Here is a 7922-nt window from a genome sequence, read left to right on the forward strand (position 1 = left end):
AAATACACAACAGTACTACAGATGCAGCTGAAATTGGGAAAAGAGAATTAGGCTGCAATCCTATCTACACTTTCCTGGGAGCAAGCTCCATTGACTATAATGGAACTTACTTCTGAGTAGACAGGCGTAGGCTTGGGCTCTGAAAGTAAAATTGAGGTAATATATTTAACATAGTTTTATTACTTTAATTTTATTTTCATAATGTGCATAATGCATGACCATCAGTGAATTTATTATTATTATTATTATTATTATTATTATTATTAAATGCAGAAGGCTGATGTGGAAATCTTAGACTGGACTGGAAAGTCCATTGCCAATGAACCTTTCCATCCTGCACTTGTAGCCTAATGTTAAAAGCAGATGTAGAGTTATATTTCTCATGTGCTGAATTTTAGGGCTCATTTTCAAAACATGATTTATGTGCCCAGTATTTTGAAGGTTATCCTGCGGACTTCACTGCCAGCAAATAACCAACCATTAATGATTTCTCAGAATAAATATTGCTGTATTGTTTACAGATCCAGCAAAAGAGGTTTGGAGACATAAGCAGCACCATGTAAGCAGCCTTCCATCTGTTGATGCAGATGCACATCTGTATAAACATTGCACTGCAGTGACTATTGGCTGGATAAGTATGTTGGCTGGATGAGTATGCTGATTTGAGTAAAGAGGTAAAAATGCACCCAAGGCCACCAGTTTAATGTGAGTAGATACCCTTGACTTCAGCGGGTCTAGAACTTCTCTTAATAAAAGGAACAGTTCTGCAAACTAGACCTTGGTCCTAACCCCTAATGAAAATATCCAGCAGTTTCATTATCTTTAGGGAAGATTGTTTTCTTCTTAGCCAAATTGTAATTTTCTGTTTCTGACATGAGAGTTATTTGCACCCTTCCATCAGAAGTGGAGAATGCACCAAAAGCAAATCATTTGCCTATTGTACCTTCAGTAATGGAGCTGATTAATAAGCTTCCAAAAATAAAAATGGAAAGGTCTCAGGAATATGTAACATTTGGCTTTAATTGAATGTGTACATCTTTTTTCTGGAAACCTCTAAGACTCACAGCAGAAGCCTAGTTGTGTCTAATCAGAAGTAAGCTCCATTCAATGGGACTTACTCTCAGGTCAGTGCATAGGATTGCATTCCTAGACTAAATGATGCGAGGCCCCCAAATACAGAGAAAGTTTTAGGATACAGTCTACTCAATGAAGTAAAAAGTCCTGCTTTTTATGGAGATAGGCTGCTTTGAATTTTCAGTGGAATTACTGTCTTGTCTTGCAGGTGTGAGCTGAAGGCTAACAGCCTGATCCTGTGCACTTTTGAAATTTCATTTAATTTGTTGGGACTTCTGAGTAAACATGTTTAGGCTCAGACTACAAGGCCGCAATCCTAAATGGAAGTAAACACCATAGAACAGTGTTCTTCATCCTGTGTGTCATGACCCCAGTGGGGGCACAAAGCCTCATTTGGGGGGTCCCGGCAACCTTTCAATGCCTGTGCAAGAAAGGGCTTGGATCCAATCCAATCATGGGACTATCTTATCAAAACCGTATTCTTGATATAATTCTGCACAGTTGCTTCTCACTGTCTTGCCCTGCAGCTCCTAAGGCCAGTCCTGCTCAGGCTACTACCTCACAGGTTTGTTGTGAGGACACAAGATGAAGAAGGAAATTGGGTGGGTGGGGATGGGAGGCGATGGAGGCGGACAAGATGGATCAGGTCCTTTATTTATTGGGGTCATGGCACAAAAAAATTTGAAGGCCACTGCCATAGAACGCAGCAAGACTCACTTCTGAGTAAACATAAATAGAGTTGGGTTGCAGGTAAGTTAACAATGTTTAATGGAAGTTAGGCATTGGGTCTCCTTCAACTATAGAGTGCTTTGTTGCAGATTGAGCATGTTACAACATATTGGAATGCACTGTGGAAATTTTAGGACCCAATCCTATCCAACTTTCCAGTGCCAATGTAGCCACAAGGTAAGGGAGCAGGTGTTCCCTCACCTTGAGGAGTCCTCTGTTACTACCCTCCTGCCAAAGGATGTAATGCGCACCCCAGTGCACATGGCTGCATCAGCGCTGGAAAGTTGGATAGGATTGGGGCCTTATTTCTTTTATGGAGGAGGCCAAAGATCAGTGGGAGAGCATTTGTGTTGCATGCTGAAGTCTACAGGTTCAGTCCCTGGCATTTCAAGATAGGGCATCAAAAGGTTCCTGTCTGAGAACTTGCAGAGCTGCTGCCTGTCATGACTGACAGTACTGAGGCAGATGGTTCACTTAGTATAAAGCAGTTTCCTAGACACTGAGTGAGGATCAGGTCCTACAAAAGGCAATATCTAGAAAGAGCTGAATCTGACAGGTCCTTTTTGATATTTGGCAGGGGCTCTGTAAACTCAGATAGCATGCGGAGGTGGAATCACAGTGCAAATTACCCCACTGCAAGTTTCCTACATGCATAAATGTGTACATGCTTAGGCACACTGCAGATGTGCAATGCATATGGCATGGGGCTATCGTGTATTTCTAAAGCAGCACAACTTGTAATTGAAACTCTTGCCAGAAAGCTTCATTACATCCCTTGCTAGCCACATCACATATCCACAGAGCATGCAGTTTTTTCTGAGTTGTGCTTATTTTAGACTTATTTACACAGTCTTGCTTACTTGAAATTTTTGGTTCTTGTTTGTTATCTAGCTTCAACTGTTGTTGCTGAAGTTGAACACTGGTAAAGAGTCTCAAGGTGCATTAGTCACTCATTCTCAATCATGATCTAGGATCGCTCTGTTCATTGTGCCCTTGAATGGAATTTCATGCACCTCTACTTCCTTGAAATAGTAATTATACTGGTGAAACAAGAGCCATCCCCCTAGCTTTCAGAGACTGGTTTGTGTTAAAGAGTTACTGCCTCAGCACATCTGATCATGTAACAAGTCATTTGTGTTCTGGTAGCTGTAAGCACCATCTATCCTCCAGTACTGGTGTTTTTGATCAATGACCTCCTGCAACCCTGTCTTTTCAACCATCAAAAACGATTTGTTTCTAATGGTGACTAATAATACAATATATTCTGCTGGCTTTTGTTTAGGCATTGTTTCCTAAATTTGGGATTTCTTCCTCCAGACTAATACAGGCTTGTAACTTGTAAAAAAATTGTGCTCTGGCTAAAAGATATTGCCTTTCATTTTAGAATTTATCTTGAAAACATACCTATAAACATTAGGTATGTGGGATAGTAAAATAATACCTAATTGGAACTAAAAAAACAAAACCCCACAAATTAGTGTCCAAGCTTTGTTTAATTCACTAGAATTCTGTTAATTAGATATTAGGCTAAAAAGGGGAGGTGAAATGGAAAGGATAAGATATTGATGGCTATGGTGAGAACCAACTGTACAGTCTGCAACAGCCTTAATATCTATAAAGGCCTTTTCCACCATATATTAAGGTAGATGTGCCTAAGGCAGTATGCATGTTTACTCAGAAGGCAGTTTTATTGTGCTCAATGGGGTTTATTCTCATGTAAATACACAAAGAACTCATTTTAAAATAAACCTCATCTAGCCTAGTTGCACTTCAAATGCATATCTGTCTTGCAAGATGTGGGAACAAAACTGCAATGGCCACTCTTAGAAAATATAAAAACCAATCATTATTCCAAACTATCTCTATTCACAGTTATTAACTGAGGTGGAGCTCGGGTGGAACATTTTCTTCTTTATCTTTCTTAGAAACCTTCATAGAAAATCCTCAGACTTCCTACTTGAAATGTTTCACTGGAAAGATATTAAATGGAGACAACTTCTATAGTGCAATCCTATATGTAACTACTCAGAAGTAAGTCCCATTACATTCAGTAGATCTTACTCTGGGGAAAGTGCGAATAGGATTGCAGCCTTAGAGGGATAGCCAATCCTATGCATGTCTACTCAGAAGTAAGGTCCATAATGTTCAATAGAACTTACTCCCAGGAAACTATGCATAGGATTGTAGCCTCTTGTAGGTCTGTTGCAGCAAAACTAGGAAAGATGCTACAAAACTTTTAAATGGACAGGAAAAATAATGATGAAAGGCTTAAAGGGGAATAGACTCTTTCTTTGGGGGAAAAAACCAGATTCTTATAGCACTTTCAAATGTGACATGTAGCTTATGGCACATGCTTTGGTGAACCACAGTTCATTAAACCAGATTTTGTTGAGAGATTGTGTAGATCTAATAAAAATATCACATTTACAAGGAACCATGTCCTATTAAAATAAGAGATATTTCCACATAAACATGACCTAGAAGGAAAGACTAGGGTTAGTGGTTTGTTCAGTGGGTTATAATGGATTGCATTTAACTGTCATTTGAACAGGGTGTAAACACTCAAGGTACAGCCCCATTCAGAAATAACATGTAGCTTGCTGGGTGAGCTGTGCAAAGGGAGCTCACATTTGGTGGGCCGCTGTGAGATACAGGAAGCTGGACTAGATGGGCCTATGGCCTGATCCAGTGGGGCTGTTCTTATGTTCTTATCTCTGGCTCAGTAGTTGAAACTTAAGCAAATATCTGTTTGCTTAAGGCCATATGGTTGTGTCTAGGGCAGGCATCCCCAGACTATGCCCCGTAGGTGTAGGCCACATTTGGCCCACCACCACATTTTGAATAGTGCACTGAGCCCAGGGACAATATAGTACATAAGACTTCCTCACTTCTCCCCCCATCTGCCAAATGCTGGGCAGTGTCATTCTCATTGAAAGCTCAACTGAGAGAGAGAGAGTGAGAGAGTAAGCAACTCCATAGCTGAGATTATTGGCAAATATTTTTCTTCTGTTGGGAAAATTCTTACAATTGTGTACAAAATGTGCAGTATATATGCTGTTTTCTGTAATTAATCCATCCTGGCCCTCAAATGAGGAGGCTGGTTAGAAGGAGGTTGAAAGGGAGGGTAAAAAGAGTCCAATCTCTCCAGAGTGCATGGAGGCTGCTTAAAACAACAGTAATAGAGGCCCAGCAGAGGTGTATACCGCAAAGAAAGAAGGGTTCCACTAAATCCAGGAGGGTGCCCGCATGGCTAACCAGCCAAGTTGGAGAGGCTGTGAAGGGCAAGGAAGCTTCCTTCCGTAAATGGAAGTCTTGCCGTAATGAGGAGAATAAAAAGGAACATAAACTGTGGCAAAAGAAATGTAAGAAGGTGATAGGGGAGGCCGAGAGAGACTATGAGGAACACATGGCCAGCAACATTAAGGGGAATAATAAAAGCTTCTTCAAATATGTTAGAAGCAGGAAACCCGCCAGAGAAGCGGTTGGCCCTCTGGATGGTGAGGGAGGGAAAGGGGAGATAAAAGGAGACTTAGAGATGGCAGAGAAATTAAATGAGTTCTTTGCATCTGTCTTCACGGCAGAAGACCTTGGGCAGATACCGCTGCCCGAACGGCCCCTCCTAACCGAGGAGTTAAGTCAGATAGAGGTTAAAAGAGAAGATGTTTCAGACCTCATTGATAAAGATCAATAAGTCACCGGGCCCTGATGGCATCCACCCAAGGGTTATTAAGGAATTGAAGAATGAAGTTGCAGATCTCTTGACTAAGGTATGCAACTTGTCCCTCAAAACGGCCATGGTGCCAGAAGATTGGAGGATAGCAAATGTCACGCCTATTTTTAAAAAGGGAAAGAGGGGGGACCCGGGAAACTATAGGCCGGTCAGCCTAACATCCATACCGGGTAAGATGGTGGAATGCCTCATCAAAGATAGGATCTCAAAACACATAGACGAACAGGCCTTGCTGAGGGAGAGTCAGCATGTCTTCTGTAAGGGTAAGTCTTGCCTCACGAACCTTTTAGAATTCTTTGAAAAGGTCAACAGGCATGTGGATGCGGGAGAACCCGTGGACATTATATATCTGGAATTTCAGAAGGCGTTTGACACGGTCCCTCACCAAAGGCTACTGAAAAAACTCCACAATCAGGGAATTAGAGGACAGGTCCTCTCCTGGATTGAGAACTGGTTGGAGGCCAGGAAGCAGAGAGTGGGTGTCAATGGGCAATTTTCACAATGGAGAGAGGTGAAAAGCGGTGTGCCCCAAGGATCTGTCCTGGGACCGGTGCTTTTCAACCTCTTCATAAATGACCTGGAGACAGGGTTGAGCAGTGAGGTGGCAAAGTTTGCAGACGACACCAAACGTTTCCGTGTGGTAAAGACCAGAAGTGATTGTGAGGAGCTCCAGAAGGATCTCTCCAGACTGGCAGAATGGGCAGCAAAATGGCAGATGCGCTTCAATGTCAGTAAGTGTAAAGTCATGCACATTGGGGCAAAAAATCAAAACTTCACATATAGGCTGATGGGTTCTGAGCTGTCTGTGACAGATCAGGAGAGAGATCTTGGGGTGGTGGTGGACAGGTCGATGAAAGTGTCGACCCAATGTGTGGCGGCAGTGAAGAAGACCAATTCTATGCTTGGGATCATTAGGAAGGGTATTGAGAACAAAACGGCTAGTATTATAATGCCGTTGTACAAATCGATGGTAAGGCCACACCTGGAGTACTGTGTCCAGTTCTGGTCGCCGCATCTCAAAAAAGACATGGTGGAAATGGAAAAGGTGCAAAAGAGAGCGACTAAGATGATTACGGGGCTGGGGCACCTTCCTTATGAGGAAAGGCTACAGCGTTTGGGCCTCTTCAGCCTAGAAAAGAGACGCTTGAGGGGGGACATGATTGAGACATACAAAATTATGCAGGGAATGGACAGAGTGGATAGGGAGATGCTCTTTAAACTCTCACATAATACCAGAACCAGGGGACATCCACTAAAATTGAGTGTTGGGTGGGTTAGGACAGACAAAAGAAAATATTTCTTTACTCAGCGTGTGGTCGGTCTGTGGAACTCCTTGCCACAGGATGTGGTGCTGGCGTCTAGCCTAGACGCCTTTAAAAGGGGATTGGACGAGTTTCTGGAGGAAAAATCCATTATGGGGTACAAGCCATGATGTGTATGCGCAACCTCCTGATTTTAGAAATGGGTTAAGTCAGAATGCCAGATGTAGGGGAGGGCACCAGGATGAGGTCTCTTGTTATCTGGTGTGCTCTCTGGGGCATTTGGTGGGCCGCTGTGAGATACAGGAAGCTGGACTAGATGGGCCTATGGCCTGATCCAGTGGGGCTGTTCTTATGTTCTTATGAGCCAGACTGAGCGATGTGGTCCTGGTAGCTAAACGTTTGAGGTGTCCTGGTCTGAGTCATCCTCTTTGTCTCAGAATTACCTGAGAGAGAGAGAGAGAGAGAGAGAGAGAGAGAGAGAGTGTAGCTTATGTAGGGCCACACACTGAGGACGCAATCCTAACCCCTTATGTCAGTGCTTTCCAGCACTGACATAAGAGCAATGCAGCTCTGAGGGAACAAACATTCCCTTACTTTGAGGAGGCCTCTGAGAGGCAGCACATGTCCCACTGCCACTGCTATGCCAGTGCTGGAAAGCACTGACATAAGGGGTTAGGATTGCGCCCTTATGCTAATTTACCTGGGAGTAAGTTCCATTGAACACGAGACTTACTTGTGAATAAACATGCCTAGGCTTGTAGTCTAATATACCCTTTATACTTATTTGTGATATTTTTACATCTCATTTTTCCATTTTTAAATTGTTTGCAACCCACTCCAACTATGGGATGAAATGGATACAGTAAGTTAGAATACAATGAGTTTAATAGAATACAATGAATTTAAAGCAGACATAAGTGGCAGGAGAAGAAAGCACTCTAATGAAGAAATTAGATTTTTTTTCCTGGTAGTCTTAATGGAGCATGAGTACAAATAGGTAGCTCCAGCATTTCAAAATTTACCAATGCATCACAGGTGGCTAGTGCTTAGTGACTGGTATCTATCATCCTGCTCCCTACGTCACCCTTCTAACTTGGTAAACTGGGGATGAACTCAGAAGAGATAGT

Source organism: Tiliqua scincoides, chromosome 5 (genome assembly GCF_035046505.1).
Source record: "Tiliqua scincoides isolate rTilSci1 chromosome 5, rTilSci1.hap2, whole genome shotgun sequence".
Taxonomy (NCBI): domain Eukaryota; kingdom Metazoa; phylum Chordata; class Lepidosauria; order Squamata; family Scincidae; genus Tiliqua; species Tiliqua scincoides.